A 19,604-nucleotide genomic window follows, 5' to 3' on the forward strand; every position below is an offset into this window, starting at 1 on the left:
ATGTACATGTAAATCCAGAGAAGGAAAGGGCCCCTGGCTGTGAGCAGGAACTTTATGAGGAACCAGATAACAGCTGGCCTGCTTCGGAGGAGTCTTGCTCTTACTTTTGCATTACAGAATGGGTCAGGCATTAATTTTTCTTGCACGGGGAACGTGCTTTGGTTATAACTATGAAGGGGCAAAATGCCTCCAAAATTCGCACTTTTCTGAAATGAACTTACTTTACCTCACAGCTTGAAATGTACAATACAGAGCTCACTGGCTCTGCCAACCAAAGCAAGGGGTAGTTCTGCCTCTGTGGCAAGGATGCCACTCGTGACAATGCTTTGTACTCTGGACTCAGACCCAGGACCCAGCGCATTTCACATAGCAGTGGCCATTAGGGGGTAGCTGTTACAACTGATGTGAGCCACATGCGAGCTACAGGCAGAGATGAAAGACTCTGGGTCTCGCCAACAAGTACCTCTTCTACTTCTGGATGCCACAAAGGTACAGCAATAAGACATTATCTGGTGTGTAATTAAGCTATCTGGATTGTGCTAGCCAGTCTGGGCCTGTGCTAGCCTGACTGTGCTAGCCAGCCTGGGCCTGCAGTGCAGCCAGGTGCTCTTATTCCTTGTCTCACTCCCACTGCCCTGACTGAGCAAGAACCAGCCAGCCATGCATGAACCCCTGAGCTGGCAGCATCTCTCTAGAGCATAGGGCTGGGGAGAAGAGGAGCCTGGGCAGTGGCAGCTCATGCTGTGTCTAACCTCATCACTAACTCTAGGGCTTGGGCAGCCAGAGACAGTCTCCACCCCTTGAGATGAGAAGGCTCGAAGCACCACTCCTGCCACTTCCTGTTGGGTCCCGGTTCCGCTGTCACTGTGTCTGTGTTTACCACCACACTGTGCTGCTTCTCACTGCGGGTCTCCAGCCCTGCCTCCTAGAGCCTGGTTTTTAGAGAGGCCGACGTCAGGGGGAGCAGGGAGCACTCAGCCCTTCTGCTAGTCATGGAGTCGTAGCATTTGAGGCTGATGGGGTAGGGTTGCCAACCCTCCAGGATTGGTCGGGAGTCTCCAGGAATTAAAGATTAATCTTTCATTAAAGATTTTGCCATGTGATGAAATTGACAGGAATTTGTCCAACCAAAATTGGCAACCCTATGATGGGGTCACCAGAGCATCTGGTCTGACCTCCTGCACCTCACAGCAGCCACACATCAAACCCAGCAAAGACCGAAGTATCACAGCCCCTGGAAGACTAGATTAGGATGTGCCCCAGACAGAGAGCAGGAGGGACCGAGATGCCCAGTGCCTGCGGTGCTGCCACGGCAAGGAAATGGGGATGTGAGATAGACCCAGATGATCTTGGCAAGCGACCTGGACCCACACACTGCTGAGGAAGGTCACTGCCCCTCGGATGTGGGGGCAATTTCTCCCTGACCCCACGCATGCAGTCAGACCCTGATTGAGCAAGAACCAGCCAACCAAGTGCTTGAGAGGGAGAATGCTCAGTCCCACCTGTCCCTGAGGCTCAAGAGTCAGAAGATCAAGATCAGCCTAGCGACTGGGATTTTCAGGGGTGGGCACCTAACTCCCTTGAGTTCTTTTGAAAATCGCAGTCTGTAGTGCACTAACCTCAAATACAGGAGGGGGCTGTGAGGCCAGCTCCTGCTCACACCTGCTTCCCACCTTCAGTGCCCTCTACGCTTCTTCAGCAGTGTCCCCCTCCCCGTTTGGCTCTGCAGAGCTAAGTTCTGTTGGGCCATGGGCCCACGGGCCAGGACTAGGGCGACCAGACAGCAAATGTGAAAAATTGGGATGGGGGGTGGGGGGTAATAGGAGCCTATATAAAAAAGACCCAAAAATCAGGACTGTCTGTATAAAATTGGGACATTTGGTCACTCACGCCAGGACTCAGAGACACAATTCAGTGGGACCAGCGTTGTACCTGCTTCTGCCAGCAGGGCCTTCAAGCACTGAGACCCCCTGGGAAATTTCCTGGTACACTTGAGAGCTGAGGGAGTCAGTGTCCTGTGGTCAAAGACATAGGCAGAGGTCAGGTCTGAGCACAGAAAAAGCAGTGCTGTCAAGTGTGTGTGTGTGATGGACATGCGTGTGTATGCACAAGTGAATCCTGGTCTCTGCACTGAGCCCTGGACAGTGTTTGCTTGAATCCTTCTCTTCAGAAGCCTTGTTCTGTGTGGGTTTGCTGCTTTTCTCTCGTGTGGTGTGTTCCAGCTCCAGATCAGCACAGAGGGTTTGAAGCTACCCTCTTTAATTGTAATTCAACTACTTGTGATATTTTGGTACCAATTAATATTGATTTTACAATTGGTTTACAGAGATGTTGTTTTATTACTAATATATTTAATGTGCAAATCAATAAGAACACTTGTTTGGCTCTCTCCCTAGAAAGTAATAAAATCAAATATCTCAGGAGGAAAATGCTATCTGATCCATAAATGGCAGCAGCAGATGCTTAATGTAATAGTTAAAGACTATGCAGCATTCTTGGCAACTTCCATACATTTTCCACACACGCTGTACCCGAGTGACGCTCAATAACTTGCTAGTTACAAAAAAGTTTGGTAGATTTGCTGGCCCCGTTCCAGATCCGGAAGACTCCCCATGTAGAGGAATGCTACAGCACACTGGTCATGTTCCTACAATTCCATGTGTCTCCGTGGACTGCGGATCACATGGAGAACATCCTTATTCTCAGCCTTCTGCCCCTTACCTCCATAATACGAACCCAAAACCACCTCATGACTCTCTGCTCCTTGTAATAGGCCAAATCCTGGGTGATGAAGAGCAGCCTTGTGGAAAAGGAGCATAAGCAGAGGTTGTAGAGAAGAGTGAGAGTTTCTGTAGATTGACAGCTGGCCAGTGCTTTCGAAAGATTTGAGCAGCAGCTGATTCCTCCTGGAAACATTTTGAAAAAAGTCTAGACACAATTCTGGTGCTATGTCACAGCTTTCCTGCTTTATTTTTCTTCCCTCAGGTTTTACTGTTTGGGATATTTGTAGGAAGAGAGGATTTTTGCTCCCTCCTTCTTTTATCTTTCTGTCTCCGCATCTATTCTGCCCTTATCAACTTGGAATTCATCTGCTCCAACTGCTTATTCCTGGCTTGAAGTGAAAGGCTGCTGGTTGTGACATCACAATAATTTCCACCGCCTGTGTGTGATGTAATGACTGGAGGATGAAGTGGGAAGAGCAGAGAGGTTGTTAAGAAAATAAATCCTGGTGTCTTGCTGTTGCGGAACAGGAGGGGTGGGTGGGAGAATTGAGAAACACAGAAAACTGGATATAGAAGCAGGGGCATCAGGGGTGTTTACAGGTTGCAGAGGAGGTCGTGATGGCAGATTTTCTTGACTTCCTACAAATTGCATATGATATTTCAGAATTCCTCCAATCACAGTGTGCCAACGAAGCACAACATTGGCAGGGAAAAAAGGCTACTGGATTGTTTTTAAATTTGGAACACATACTAATTGAAGTCTTAAATTGTGGAGAGAAAGAATTTGCTTTCAGCTGGTGGAGATGATTTACGGGTGAGCAAATAATGAACTTGGCACACAGTAAATAATAAAGAGAAAAATCTTACAGTTTTAATTAGCCAAAAATAAATGACCAAACATAGGGATGAATCCAGGGTTCCTGCATCTCAAGTTCTTCATCTACTCATGGTGCAAAACTATAAAATAAAAGGAAATGAAAAGTGAAAGTCCCTCCTGGAGGAAGGAAAATGGATTGACTCGGATTGGCTGTATTTTAGCTGTTTTGCAAAATTCCTTTAGAACAACGTATGTTCATACACACTCTGCATATTCCCTGCCCCTGTGGACACTTTTGTGGCTCCAGAATCAGTCACATGGGGGTGCCCACAAGAAGTGATGCCATAATTTAATAATATGAAGTTAAAATATAACTAAAGACATTTGTGTGTGTGCTCGCTGGTAAACCCTTTGAGACGGGGAGCCTGTCACCCTCTGGGTTTGTGCAATGTCTAATACAATGATCCTGAGTGGAGCATCAGGTGCTATCACAATACAAATACACCTCTACTCCGATATAACACAAATTCGGATATAACGCGGTAAAACAGCACTCTGGGGGGATGGGGCTGCGCCCTTCGGCAGATCAAAGCAAGTTTGATATAACGTGGTTTCACCTATACTGCTGTAAGATTTTTTGGCTCCTGAGGACAGCATTATATTGGGGTAGAGGTGTATGTAATCAATAATAATAAATAAATAGGTAATGTTAGCTCAGATACCTGAGCAGTGATAGTGGAGCTTTCTCAGGGATCTATTCCTAGGAGGGCTGGTTAGGTGAGCAAAGATGGCAAATGAGCTCACATGAGAAACTATTGTCCAACTGTCTGTTACCCACGTTAGACTCTGGGCTGTGAGATCCCTGTGGCAATGGTACCTGCAAGGACAAGAGATGTGTATCTCATGAGGATGGCCAGAAATTTACAACACTGTCTAGGTCTCAGGCATGATGGGGGATGTTTTGTTTCAGGGTGAAGGCACTGTAGGTCAAAGGGCCTGGAGAGGACATGGTTGGATCTCCTTCAGTGAGCACCAAAAATAAGGAAGCAGAGGTAACCCCATAATTCTAACATGACTGGCCTGGGTGGGCCCTTTGCCATCCCCACCTCAGAAGCTGCTGCACTGGACTGGACCAATTGTCCATCTGGCCTGATAGTCCAACTCCAACACGTGTTTTCCATGGTTTTGTCCATCCCACATCCTGGAAAGTTGCCACAATCCCTTGGGAGGGTCATGATCCTGCATCAGTGCAGGGGGTCTTTGAGCTATCCTGCTAATTTTATGTTCCATTGAGGACGTTTTCATTAGCTCTCCTAGGAAAGTGGAGTTTCCATTCAATGGGAAAGTCCAACATTCTGAAGTTTGCTTTCGTTCAGAACTGGGACATAAAGATGAAGTTTTGAAATGTTCAATGAAATGAAAATTCAGAAATTTTTTTTTGTTCAGAACTCTCACTTTGATATCAAAACATTTCACTTAAATAAGGCCAAAATGTTTTGATAATGTCAAAACATTATAAAATATTACATACTATATTAAATATATTGTATTGTAATATGTGAAAGTAATATAAAAGTCTAAATGACACACCTTGAAATGAGAGAGTCCAAACAAAACAAGAAAGTTGAAATTAATCCTTTAGACTTGTTCCTATAGACAATTTCGTCCCAGTCAACACTTTCTCACGAAACATTCTGGTTTCGACAAAACTGAATTTTCAGATGGGAAACCGTTCAGTCAAAAGGTTTCCACCAGCTCTCATTTCTATCCATACCAGGTACTCTGGCCTCCCGCTTGAAACAGCATCTTTTAAATGGGAATAAGGAGAAACCAACCCCAGTAATGAACTCCCCGCTCGGCTACTGACACAACTGCTCTCAGGGGTCTTACTGGTTAATGGATACCTGGACCTGAAGACAATTCCCTGCAATTGACCTACGAACACTACATTTCTTAGAGTGACCCTGCACTATGGCTTCTACCTAGGGTGACCAGACAGCAAGTATGAAAAATTAGGACAGAGTGTGGGAGGTAATAGGAGCCTATATAAGAAAAAGCCCCAAATATTGAGACTGTCCCTATAAAATCGGGACATCTGGTCACCCTACTTCTTCTCCATGGGACCTCTGCACCTGAATGCTCTCTGGAGACTCTGCAGGACCTTTGTAGTCGGGGACAATCACATTTCAGAGTTTTAGGGTGAAATCCTGGCCCCACTGAAGTCAATGACAACCCCCCTTGATACGATGATACATTATTTATCTACCTGGATGCTGCCATTGAGTTCGGGGTCCCACTGTGCGAGGTGCTGTACAAACGCTAAGAAACAGCCCGTGCCCTTTAGCACTTATAATCCTGTAAATACAAACTGCACGAGATCTCTGTTCTTAGCAAGTGGCTCTCACTGATGGCCATGAGAAGAGCGTGTAGATGGATTGTCATCTCCTTTGCACTTTCTGCCTGGATTCTATGGTGATGGGCACATTTGAAAATACCGCTATAACAGCCACCACCCATTCCTGCCCGAAACGTGCTTTAGGTCACTAGTGGACACTCGTCCAGCCAGCTTTCCTGCCGAGGTGTTGTCCAGTGGTTAGAACAAGGGACCTGGACTCCTGTTGTTTTTTCGCTGACTTGCTGCATGATCTTATCTGAGTCACTTCAGCCATCTATAAAATGGGTCTAATGCACATAGCTAGCCCAGATGGCCATAAGGCTTGGTGTAAGGGAGACACACTGTCAGTGAATAGCCTAGTTTTGGGCAGAGCATGGGGAATTGGCTGGTACTGTTGGGGGGGAGGGGGGAGGAACAGGACAGGATGATTTCCTTCTCCACGTGGGCAACTTCTCTTCTGTTTCCTACAGTGCCATCAACAAGACAAAAATCCTCCTCCTCCTCGTCACCACTACTATTACTATTAGCCGATCAGATTGTGGAGGGGTTTGGTTTGGTTCTGTGTGCCGTAGTGCCTGTCTGAGGAGAACGCTAAGGACTGCCGAGGCCAGGAAGGGGCACCTGGCCTCTTGCTTATGGCTGGAGACACTTCTTCCTGCATCAGCCCCTTGGCACAGATGTGTGAAACGGGGCAGCTGCCGTTGTGGGGACATCATCAAGTATAAAATGTTTCATTTCTTCATGAAAATGGAGCCTCAAAGAGCCCTGGAGAGAAGGGTGCTGCAGCCTGCATGGCTTCACAAGCCGAACCAGCCAGTGCCCAGCAAAGGACCGTCTCTGGGACTCTCTGGGGCACGTGGGACAGATCCTCAGCCCAGGGCAGTGTGAGTGGCTAAGCTGGGATGCTGGGTAAGTGTGAGGGTGTGGGCTGGGGGAAGAACCCTCCCTGCCAATCCCTGGTGAGATCCCTGGTTCCACTGTAAAGGAGCAACAGGATCACCACAGACACTGCTGCAGCAGATCCAGTTTGATCCACACAATCTCCAGTCGGGTCCCTTATCCAGTGGTTTCAGTCTTTTCAAACATTAAATGAAGCTGCAGAAAAGTCACTCAGAGCCAGATCTCTAAAGATATTTAGGCACCTGGAGACCCAGAGTCCAATGAGAGTTAGGCCAGTGGGCACTTCTGAAAAATCATACTAGGCCCCATCGGCATCTTTAGGTACCTGAATAGCTGTAAAAAGCTGGCTTTTCAGACCAGGCACTAGGGAGCAATGCCATGAGCCTTGAGAATTCCACAAACACAAATGAGGGGAGAATGTGGCTTTGCTAAAACATAAAGCCCAGATTTGCTGAAGGGAATATGTAACATGGAGACAATAGAAGCAAAGTGTAACCACTGTTTATGGAAAAAATTGTCCAGAGTTTATTTATTTGAAGTGACTGAGGAATATGAATTCTACACTCCATTTAAAATGCTTTTTATTTCTCTCAGCCTTGGGGCTCTGAGTACATCTAATTTCACCCATGGCTATAATTCTCCACCAACCAGTTCCTGCTTTTCCTCTGGGTTCCACAGGAATCATTTTAGTTTATGTCCTCTCCGGAGGACGCTTGTGCAGTGGCTGGAGACAGTTACACACTGGTGAACTTTGCAAATCCTCTCTTCCTGCCGTGCACACATGCACACACGAACCCGGAGCTAGAGAACATGCTTTGGAAACAGCTTGACATTCCATTGCATTTTTATGTTAAAAAACAAACTCTAAATGTCTTTATCATGTAGAGTTTCTCCTGTTGAGCCATGTATTTCACTCCAGACACTTTGATTATCCCTACCTTACAGCTAACAAACTAGGAGTTTTGTTAGTATATTTATTCTACTAAAATTGAAGCCTGTGATTACAAATTCAATACAGTGACGGAGCCAGGGTTTGGACATAAATCTGGCTGGGGCTCATCTGCCATTTTGGCACAGTAGACATTCAAAGCAAGGCACTGTTTCTGGAGCCCCTGCTGTGGGATTGGCTAGCTCTGCTGTAGCTCACCCAAGAGAGGGTGTGCAGTTGTCGTGAGCAGCACAGCTGGGATTATCCATTGCAAAGAGTATTTCATTGAGAATTTAGGCCCTTGATCTGTTGTGAATGAGTCCCGGGTTCTCAGAATGTCTTTTTTATTGCTGGAGATCCACTGCAGTTTGAATGGACGGTTTTTAACCCACAGGCTATTCATGAATAGTTCAATCTGACAATTCTCTAGTGGTTTGAAATGTTTGTGGTATGTGTTTGGTCACCTAAGTCCTATGGTGTCTTTTCAGCTCATTGATTATATAACAGGACAATAATGGATTGATGAATCATGAGCTGGGAGAGCTCGAGAGAGTCTCAGGAGGTGGAGCGGCAGTCCCTGCAGTGGAGGGGTTTCTCTGAGCATGAGGAAGGTGAGTGGTCTCCTGGTGATGGGGCTGTGCTGGGACCCAGAAGACCACGTTCAATTCCCTGCTCTGCCACAGACAACCCTGTGTGACCTTGGGCCCATCACTGAATCTTTCGGTGCCTCTGTTCATCCTCTGGAAGCTGAGGGCAATAATTCTACTGTGTGGACTAGGCTGTAAGCTCAGCAAGGCAGGGACCAGCTCTAGGGCACATCTACGCTTCCAGCTGGGGGTGTGATTCCCAGCTCTCGTCAAGCCAGCAGGCTACAAACAGAACTACCCCTGACATTGTGAGCTGCCCTGAGCATATGCCCAGCAAAGATCCTAGGCACCTCCTCAGGGCAGCTAACCTGTGCTGCTGTGGCTACACGGTTTCCAGTGAGCTTTCCTGAGCGGAGCTAGCGTGAGTTTGTCTCCTTGAGCTGGGACTCAGACCCCAGTCGACATGCAGCCAGACCCTACCTGTGTTCATGCGCAGAGCCTGGCACAACGGGGCCCTGAGCTCAGCTGCATGCTGTGGTATACAAGTAAAGAAGATCCTGGCTGAGTTTTGCCCATAGCAAATCAATTCCCAACATTTGAAGGATTTAAAATGCATTTGAGCCTCCTGTGTATTAACAGAAAGTGACCTTGTGAAGTGAGGGAAACGAATATTCTTCTCACCAGGCCACATGCATGGTCCAGCCTGCTTCTGGTGAGCCCATTGCAGCCTGGCTCCCCTCCAGGCCTTAGTGTCGTGCACATAAAAGCCACCATTTACCGAACAGTGGTGAGGTTACTTCCCAGGCGCAAAGAGCTTCCAGACATTTTCCAGAAAATATTCCAAGTTTCTTTAAAAAAACTCAGTTCAATATTTATTCACTTGAAAGGGAAGTTGTTTCACTTTTTAGACCAGTGATAAATCTGTTCCGATAGTCTCTCTTATGAATGATTAAAAGAGGAACAATTAAAAAGACCCACACATCACATACCTGTGGTAACTATCCAATCTACTCAGCCCCGTTTTGCGTGTATCCTAAAATGAGTTTGCTGTCTCCGTATCATGCACTTCCATTTGCAGGAGAGTGACCGAATTATTACATTTTAATCATTTGTGGTGAAAAAAGTGAATGCAATTCACACAGCTGTAAATGAGGCTTTATTCCAGACACAGATCCCAGAAAAGCTGCATTGCATGAGTGTCCTGGTTTGCGGAAGTGAGTCATTTCAATTAAACAAACCCACAAAATGTGAGTTTCATGCTTGTGAAAGGCGCTGGATGGACAGTCTTGGAGAGAAAGGTTACGCTGTGCACCAGGCAGGGGTAATAGCTTCTCTCACATGCCGCCTCCACTCAGTGTGCAGGGGCTGGCGCATGAGGAGAGGTCAGTATTCATGGCCAGTTCCACCCTTAGGTTCCAGCTGGCCTGCCAGTGGGGTGGCCAGTTACTATTAATGTAGTGGGTGTTCTAAGCATGGACACAGCACAGGAACAGGACTGATAGCATCAGCTCCACAGAACACAGCTCAGAAGATGCAGAACCTCTCTTTTACTGAGGGATTCAGAGCCTGACCTGGAGGGGAAATCCCAGCCCGGAGCCATCCAGCCTCCCAGCTGAGTTGCTGGTTTCTCAGATTTGTTATCGTCTCTAACACAAACACATATGCAAACAGTATGTATGTATGAAAATAACCTGTCAGAGGAAATTAAACCCCAGACAGACTTTATGGCTAGATTATTTTTTTCCATTTATTTATCTTTTTTTTCTTTTAGCACTAGTCACCAGGTTCTGCTCAGATTAGAATTGCAAATCTTGTATGTTAAAAGGGAAGGACTGGAGTAAAGGGATTCTGCTGCCTCTATAATGAGGCACTTGAAATCTAGGCAAGGTAAATTTTGTGTTGAGCATAAAGGGTATGAAATAAACTAGCAGGAAGCTCAGTGAATGCCCCAAGGCACGTCCCCATTAGTATTCCCATTTGGGAGCTCACTTCATAAGACTAATGGAGTTGCTACCTGGGGACATTAATTGTGCATGACACCGTTGCAGAGCCTTTGTGCACTCGTACTAATATCACAGTGCCTCCTTGACAAAACGCCGGCGACGATTACAAACAGACCTACAATAACTGCCAGAGTCACAGTCAGATTTGACAGGGATCTCCAAGTTCGGTTTACAATAGAATCATCGTCATTTCTTACACCTCTGGCTCTATATTACATTAAGCAATGGGTGATATTGCTTCCTTAAACCAGTGTCATATTGGGTAAAATCTATCTGTCTATCTATCTTAGGCTTTTCTATTAAGCCTTCCATTTATCAGGGGAATTTGTAGCTTCCATGCTGACTCTCTAGTACATATCTGAATTCCTGCTCCTTTAAAACACAATGTAATATTTTTATTTTAATGTAACAATTTACTTAATAAAAAAAAAAAGAGACGTGGGTCCCTCTTCAAGCGCTCCTAGCACTAAGGGTTCCTGTTCCAGGGTGCAGTAGTGAGAAGACAGGTTAAAAGACCTGCTAGAGCTGGAGAAACTGGCAAAGTGCCCTCAGTAGGAACCAGATGAATGGGACCTTTCGAAATTCTGAAAATATTAGTGAACTTTGTAACTTTCTCCCACCCCTGGGCTCGTGTCTCTGTAGCCTCTTGCTGCAGTGTATTATATAGCACTAGGTACTGCTCTTACTCTGGGGGGCAGAATGGGAATTTGCCCCACACCACCAACTGCTCAGCAGAACTCTCTGCTGGGTCTGAGTTAGTCCCCTCGCTCTTCCTGTGAGGCTGGAAAGCCACCCCGCCCGGAAGGGGGCCCTGGCAGGTTGTTGGCTGTGTTCTGATTGCCTGTTGCTGGCAAATCTGCTGTGATCTTTACATTTACCATGCTGGGAGTGGTACAAATGCACTTACTATATTTAATCATCCCCATGGGCATGGGCATTATGTGACCGATACCTGGCAATGGGGCCTGGTAACCATACTGGCACACACATCGTAGCAGCTCTGCTAGCACTAGAGAGAAGAGATGATTTCAGTGGTTTGGAAGAATTATGGAGCTGACACTTGTTTCTCCTGGAGCCTGGCTGTGTGATTTGAATATAATACAATGAAAACCCCAACAGAAATAAGAGCTGGAAGGGAGCCATCTGGGGCTACCCAGTCCCACTCCCTGCCAAGGCAGGAGTTGGCACATTTTCCAGTTCAGTTTTAAATGTCCTAAGCAATGGGGCTTCCTAGGGAGATTACCCTCAGGAAGTTTCTACAGCCACTTAGCAGTTAGTAAGACACAGGTAATACTTGTAGCAGTGCAATTCCCCTGTCAGCTGTGGAGAATTCTCCATGAGACATTTGTCTCTAGGTTATAATTAACTTAATTTTCCTTTGGAGCTAATTGGCTGGATCCTGCAAGGTGCCGAACATATGCCTCTCTTTAAGCATGTGAGTATCCTCACAGAAGCCAGTGGGATAACTTACCTGCTTAGCGTTAAGCACGTGCTTAAGTGCTCTGCTGGATCAGGACCTGAGTGCTTAGCATCTTACAAGATCGAGCCCTAAACAACTTGTGAATTAAAGAACAGAACACTCATCATCCAGGTAGATTTCACTCCCAGGTTTGGCTGCAGAACTGGGTCACAGCGGACCTTGCAAGATGTTCATGACAATGTACAAGCCCAAGCAAACCATCAGTCGGCTCTCTCACCATGGTGATAATGGGGAAAAAGCAACTAGTGACACTGGACTGATCCAACAAAAGGGCCAAAGCGTTCCGATGACATGGGGTATTCATAGACCATCAATCCTCAGCCAAGGGTGGGAGAGAACTGGAGAAGTGACCAGTCAAAAGTCAGCTAGCTCATGTACCCAAGGGCCAGCTACACTCCCTAACAGGAGGAGTGAGTTTGGGCTCAGCACCAACCCTCTGAAAAAAGGCCCCTGGAAGGTGTCTCAAGTTCCTTTTTATTTTTATTGTTAACGAGCTGTGCTGGGATAGCTTAGGAACCTGTCTGGGTGAGGCCAGCTGATCAGAATGCACCATATCGTTTTTAACCTCATTGTTTACAGGCTGTCATGTAGCAGTGAGCAGATGTCACTTACTACCAGCCCAACATCCACCAACCAAAGAGATTGTCTCTCCATTAGGCACTGGGGGTAATGGAACCAAATTCTCTGCACTAGAAGCTTTGTGCCAAGAGTCAAGAGCCATGTCTCCCCCTCCAAGTAAATAACTTCCCTTTGTGTCTGTCTAGTAGCAAGAGCAGCCCATGATGCTGGGGGAACACGTGCTATTGGTTGCATATTCTTCAGCCCGGGTTTGTTTGATTTTTCTCTTTTTCCTGCCTCTCTGGGGTTTTCTTTTATTTCCATTTAAGGAAATAGAAACCATTGCAGACTTCAAATAGAGTTTTGTTTTTCTTTGCTGAAGGCAGTGAGAATTTCAGTTGATGGGAAGCGCAGCCTTGCAATACTTTCCTGGACAGTGTGTATTGTGTCTAGGTGAAGATGGTGTGGTTGGCTTTAGCTGTCCCAGACACCCCCGATTTTTACTAGAGGAAGTTTATAGGCATCTTAAACTGAGAAGTTTGACTGCAAATTCCACCAGCCCACTCTCTGTCCCAGGACTGGCCCTTTAGAGATCAGGACCGACTTCAGATTCCTCAGCTTCAGGAAAGCCAAGACAAAGACAAGATGGGTCCCTTAGCACATCTTCCTAATGTTCTCTGAAGAGTGTTTGAGGGATGTTTCAAAATCAGTCAGAAGGAAACATGCATTTCTTCTCCCTTCAGTTCACAATCAGAGGTAGAGATATGTAATGTGTCTTCCTGGCTCTAGCTAACAAGCAAACTCAATTCCCTAAGAGAAAAATGCAGGCATGTAACTTATTACTGTCATGCTGGGAGAAGAATAGGACATATGGGACACCTTACCTCTGGTGCAAGCATTACTCCCTTCTAATACAGAGCTCATGTCTTCTTAATCAAGTGCTGTGGAGTAGTTTGAAAGAGTCACAGCCTAGAGAAGACAAAAGGAGATAAAGAAAATTAGATTTTAGACAACAAGGGTTCAGCTCCCTTACGAGTAAAACCATCTTTGCTCTTCTGAAAGCTAGGCCCTGATTGGGTTTTCTGTGAGCATAATTAACCTGCAACCACTTGCCAACTCTTACAGGCCCCAGCCCCTGTCAGCGTCCTTTGCACAGTATGTTCTCTGAGCTTGGCTGACGCTGCCTGCAGATCCCAATCTTTCAGGGAGCCTGACTGGAGTGGTGGTGGTGAGGGCATTTTGGCACTGGTGGCTGGAAGGCAAAGACGGAAGCAGGAGGTTTAGAGAACTAAATTCCACTGCCTGAGCACATACAGTAGAGGAGGGCATTGCGAGGCTCCAGCAGTGGGCACTTTTTTCCCTACCACCTATCCAGATAGGGTTTACTGGCAATAGCAATTCATATTGTGCTGGCTGCCTGTTGGTAGATGATCACAAAGGTCTTCACAAACTTTAAACCTCACAACCACCCAGCCTCGCAGAAAAGTAAGGAGGATCACCCCCTGAAATGCAGCTGCCTCGAAGGAGAACAGCAGTGGTTTAACAGCAAATGACAAACAACAGGTTTAGGACAGGAAATGAAGATGACTCTGTACTCAACTGACACTCCAGGACAATGTAGATGGGAAGGGGGCTGTGGTAAACGTCTGTCTCAAATCTGGACTTAGAGTTCAACATCTGAGTGTTTACCTGAACCTCCCCCCCAAGCTTATACCCAGCTTGGATTTTATCTCGCTGCCACCAACTAGGACTATTTAGGGTTCCTAGTTACCCCGAGTCACCCCAACCTTTCCCTGGGGGACCCCCAAGACCCAGAACCCCTGGGTCTCCCTATCTCAATGGGAAAACAAGCTCTTCCCCCTTGTCTCCTCGTTATCTGCTCCCCCGCTTCCCCCTCCCTTTTCCCTGGGTGAGCCTGGGCGATGCAGTACTTAACTCCTTGAAGGCAAAACAAAGAGGGAAATCACCCTCCCCCTGAGGCGATGCATTCAAATCTAGTAAAGCTAATATAAAGAGATTTTCCACCCCCCCTTCCTGTAGCCTTACCGGAGAAACCCCAAAAACCTCAGCCAGGTTTTAAAAAAGAACTTTATATAAAAAGAAAGAAAATACAAAACAATAATACTGCATTAAGAGATCAATACAGGCTCTTGCTTATAAGAAAATATGAATAAACAGTCTGATTTAAAAGATAGCCCCCTTTAAACCAGTCCAGCAAATCAACACACCTGTAAATACAACACAAAGCATATAACAGCCTATTTGCCTTGTGGCCTTTGTACTCACACTTTGTAGGAAAATATTAGAAAGAAATAGGAGTTAGCAGAAAAGATGTTTCCTCCATAGCTGGGAGAAACAAAAGACCTAGAGTACACAATTCCCGCCCCTGACTTTTAAAAAATCCAGTTCTCTGATTGGTCCTCTGGTCAGGTGTTTGGTTCCCTTTGTTCACCCTTTACAGGCAAAAGAAAATTAACCCTTACCTATCTACTTATGACAGGGGCAAGCTGGAATTTGTGCAGGATAGCAGTGTTGATGCTTCTGCCATGACACCTTTCATGGCCACAGGTGTTTAGTGCCTCAGCTCGAGTCCTCCAGAGTAATAGTCTGACAGCAGCAAAAATCCAGTGCAAACAGCAGGGCTGTTCATGGGCACTGGGCCCATTGCTGACTGAGCTGCGCAGAAGAATGCCACTGCCACTTCATGCAGCGAGCAGCTGTTCCCTGGATCTCCAACCTTCCATCGCTGACCAGCCCAAAGCATCACTGTGTCAGGAAGTGCAAGCCACAGCTTCTGAGAAAGCAGCTTGGAGATGAAATAAAACCATAAAAGATACAGCAAGACTCAGATGTGGGCCACGAGGGTCTACAAGGATGCACAACCCCCCTTGCTCTTTGATGCAGAGATTGAAGGGCCTCCCACGGCATCAGCGTATTAACGCAATGAATGAGGTCAGAAATAACAACATGGAGAACTTAAGGGGACAATCAGGTCATTGGAGCTGGTGCTGAGTGTGTTTTTCCTGTTGTCTCACTGATTTCTTGCAAAAAGGGGGTGGGGGTGTTAAGACAACAGAGTTTTTGGTGAAATTCTGAAGCTGGGTCTTAACGATGCTTCAAAGCCTTGGTTTAATAGACCTTCCCATCAGCGTATTCCCAGTTCCACACAGCTCCCCAGTGACACGGGACCTTTTGTCAAGCACATATGAAATTAAGTGAAATAAAAATCATATTAAAAATTATTACCATCTAACAGCCATTAGTCTGCACATTGCTGTCATGGCTTGATGGATTTCTCACTTAGTTCAATGAATGTTCTAACGACAGTGATAAAATCACTCAGAAAAAATAGAATAAACTGTTAACCCTTTCTGTCACCACTTGTTTTTCACCAAAATCCTAAGAGTCGTCCAGCAACATGTTCCTGACAGAGGAATGCTGGGAGAGGGAAGCAGGTGTGGGCTGGAGTCTCTCACCTGAGAGGTATTTTTATCCTTTCGGCCCCACCACCAAAGATATCAGGTAGCGCTTGTTAAATAGCTCCTGCACCCATGGCTGCCACTCTGCTCCTTCCAATGTGCACCTCACAGGGCTGGCCTGCGCTCAGGAGAGCAAACTGGAAGGCAGGGCTCTGCCTGGAGCAGCATCCGCTCTTATTCAGACAGAGCACATTGCTCAGCAAGGCCTGGCAAACACAGACTGGGGGGATGGGGAAGGGAGCTGAGATTTGTTACAGCAGGTCACGAAGAGGCTTATGATCTGTGCAGGTCTAGTTAGCGCTTTCTTGTTAATCTGAGGAGTTAGAGGATTAGCTATGGAGGGATTATTCTATAACATAAATATCACATAATGAATAGAGGGAACCAAACTTGAAAGAGGGGGCACATTTTAATGTAACAGAGACTAACAAATGTTCACAGATTGTAACAAATCATTACAATAACTTGTGACTAGAGTCAGACCCTCTTTTCACTCAGTGCCTATTAGGATAAGGACAATCTCTGTGTCTGCCTGTCTCCCCATCCTCCCAAATAACGAGCACACTTCATACTGCACATGAACTTATCACTGCTCCTTAGGCCCGTCGTGGGCTGGAGGTTCTGGCCATCGTAAGGGGCCATTGCCCCATTCTCTTGTTGTCTGTGCGCTACAAGCCAGCACGTACTCTTATTTATCTACCATCAAAGCAAGCCCAGACCTCAGACTGGACCCCCGGCCTTGAGGCTGCCGGGGCTCATTGGAGACTTCGTTTGAAGGGGAAGTGATATGTTGAAGAGGATGCCACTGCTCAGCCAGTGCAAGAGCTAAAGAATGGGAACATGGCACCCTGGGTGGGTGCAAACATGCTTAACGTTCCTGGGCCCTTTCCCACAGCTGGGCTCAGCCACAAGCAGGATCTGCTGATCTGAGAGAACATCTTCCAGTTGGTATGACCCAGCTGTAGGAAAATAATGGGCCCAATTCTGTTTCCTCGTTCACTGACTTTACACTGATGTAACTTCAGTGGAATTACTGCTCACGTAAATGAACAATGTCTGGATTGATATGGCCCCAAAGAGCTACAGTGCAGACCAAGGAAACACTGGCACTGACGTCACATCTCTCTTGGGAGCACCGGAGTTCCACGACCCGGCCTTGCACTTCGCAGTGAAGTGCAGCGAGAGGAGAATGTGGGACTCACTCTCTCCCCTGAGGCAGATCCCAGCGGATCCAGGTCTAGCGCACAGAATCGTTAGCCCATTGCTGTGCACCGGCTCAGATGGGGATGTGCCTACGAACAGGTGAGGGAAGCGCCTCAGACAAAAGAGGTCCAAAAGTTCTGCCCTTGGCAGAGCTGCAGAGATTTCAGGGGCTGGGACAAAATCTGAAACTAAGGCTCCCCCTCTCCCAAAACAGTCACCACTGGGGGAACACCAGGGAGCTGGAGAGCAAGTCCACCCCAGACTCCCTGCAGGGCTGGGCCCAGCTCCCTGCTCCAGCCATTGCAACCTGGCATGCAGGGTTACAGCACTGCCATTCAGGTTTGGTCCCGTTGCCCCTGTATCATGATGGAAGGCGGCCGGGCCAAGCCTCAGTGGCTCTGTGACCCTGCATACCGGGTTGCAATGCCAGTTGGCTGGGGAGCCCTCTCAAAATGGCATCCCAGTCCTGGGGTAAATGAATGAAATTCCCATGAAGTCTCCAGACTATGTTCAGCGGGGATGGGAACTATGGGTACATGGTGAGGGCACAGAGTAGCCCAGTGCTCACTTGTGTAAGTGTTCAGAGCAGGGGGATGGGAGGGGAAGCACTTTTCAGATTCTTTACCAGAAATAAGTGCTCAGTCCACCCTCTCCCGACCAGTTCCATCGCACACCGCCGGCCACTGAAACAGACAACAGCCATTTTGCTGGGAAAGGTGACAGCTTTGCCTGCAGTGGGGGTTTGGCGGGATTTCTTAAGGGAGGGGAGGAAAGAGGAGATTTCTTTGACTTCAAATACCCGTCTTTCTGTAACACTCTAGGGAGAAAGAACTGAGAAAGGGCCAGTTGGCTCCTGGTCTAAGGGAAGCTTCTGCAGTGGGCTATTAATTTAACACTACTTCTCAGGCAATCAGCATGGCCTTGTTAACAAAGTACATCCATTGAAATCCCAGGAATTATTCTGTGTGCTGCTGGAGTACTCTGTCTAATCGCATCCCAGGCAACCTGGCATAACAACTATTTGTTCTGTCCTGGAAACTTAATGCATACATATTTCTGCATCAAATAGCTGTTGAGAAAGTAAGTGCTGTGATAATCTGCAGAAATAGACACGTATGCCACATAATGAACTCGGGGGCACGTCTCTGAGCTGGATTCATGCTTTAATTCTGCTTGGAAATCTGGCCCAGCAGAGCCAAGAACACCAGGACTCCTGAGCCACCTTGGAGAAACCAACACACCCCAGATGGGATCAGAGCATGGCAGTTGATGGGAAGTTGTGAAAGAGCTGGGTTAAAATGTCTCTCCGTGAAGCTCCCATGCCTTAGTCTCATTCCCACACCCTCTCCCTTCCTTCCCACTGAGGCCCTGGATCCAGCAAGCGCTGGTGCACTGGTTAGCTTTCAGCGCAGGCACAGTGCTGCTGGAGTCAATGAATCGAGCCCTGTGTCTGTCTGGGAACCAACCTTTGAGTCTTGTGAGCTTTCCCCTGCCCTGCCCCTTCAGGGACATCCATACCCAGCTGTCCCAGTGATTGCCAGAAACGAGTCCCTTCCGCAGAGCTCAGCTGTTCCAGACCCAGCTCAGCTGCTCCCCAGTTCAGCAGGAGCTATGGTGATGCAGCCTGAGCTGTCTGCAATGTGTGGTTATTTCCTCTCCACACCATTTTAAACCCTACATCTGCCCAGGTTTGGAAGAGGGTTTATAGTGGGCTGTACTGTTCTGCCATCAGGAAGAGCAGGTTTACAGGAGGCAATTCCATTTAGTGATTCAGAACTTAAAGGCAACTGTAACCATATTAAAAAAAGAATTGAATAACCTGCAAAGAGCGTCTGGGTAATCAGAGTACCCAGCTGGCTTTGCAGGGCAGATGCTTTCATCGTTCCTGTTAGGAGCCAGCTGTTGCAGATGAGTGTAACTCTAGAGCTAGGTTATCCCTAAAATTCTACCAAAGGTTTCCCTTCTCTCACTCCATGTACGGCGCTCTTCCCTGCCCTAGCCTCCTGCTGTGGCAGATCTGTCAGCAGAGCTCAGATATCATACTGCCCTTCTCAAAACTGACATGGCAGCCAGAACCAGTCCCATGTTTTGATGGCAGCTCTGGAAGTTGTAATGAATGAACCCTTCAGTCGGGCTAAATGAAATCCATGCCACTGGAGTTTTGGTGAGATGAGTGATGTAGTTTTGGGCATTCCAAAATCATTCTGAGTTGGTGAGTCTCTTCCTGCCTGTGATTAAAGCAGTGGCATTTCTTCCAAGCATGAGTCAATTGCAAATGTGTTGCTAAAGGGCAGCCTGAGCTATCGTATTACGGACAGAAGACCACCCAGAACCCAGACAGGCACAGGGAGATGCCCTGTGTGCTATTCACAAACTGCATCTTTTTTATCGAGTTTTAACTCTGCACATTTTTTTTAATTATCGCTTCTAAATGGAACACAAACCAAATAACTTTCGAGTTTATGTTAAACTTTTGAACCCATCGTGTTTGAACAGCTTTAAAATTATGCAAAATAAATCACTCTGGTCCT

The sequence above is a fragment of the Chelonoidis abingdonii genome, chromosome 24, assembly GCF_003597395.2.
Source record: "Chelonoidis abingdonii isolate Lonesome George chromosome 24, CheloAbing_2.0, whole genome shotgun sequence".
Classification (NCBI taxonomy): Eukaryota; Metazoa; Chordata; order Testudines; family Testudinidae; genus Chelonoidis; species Chelonoidis abingdonii.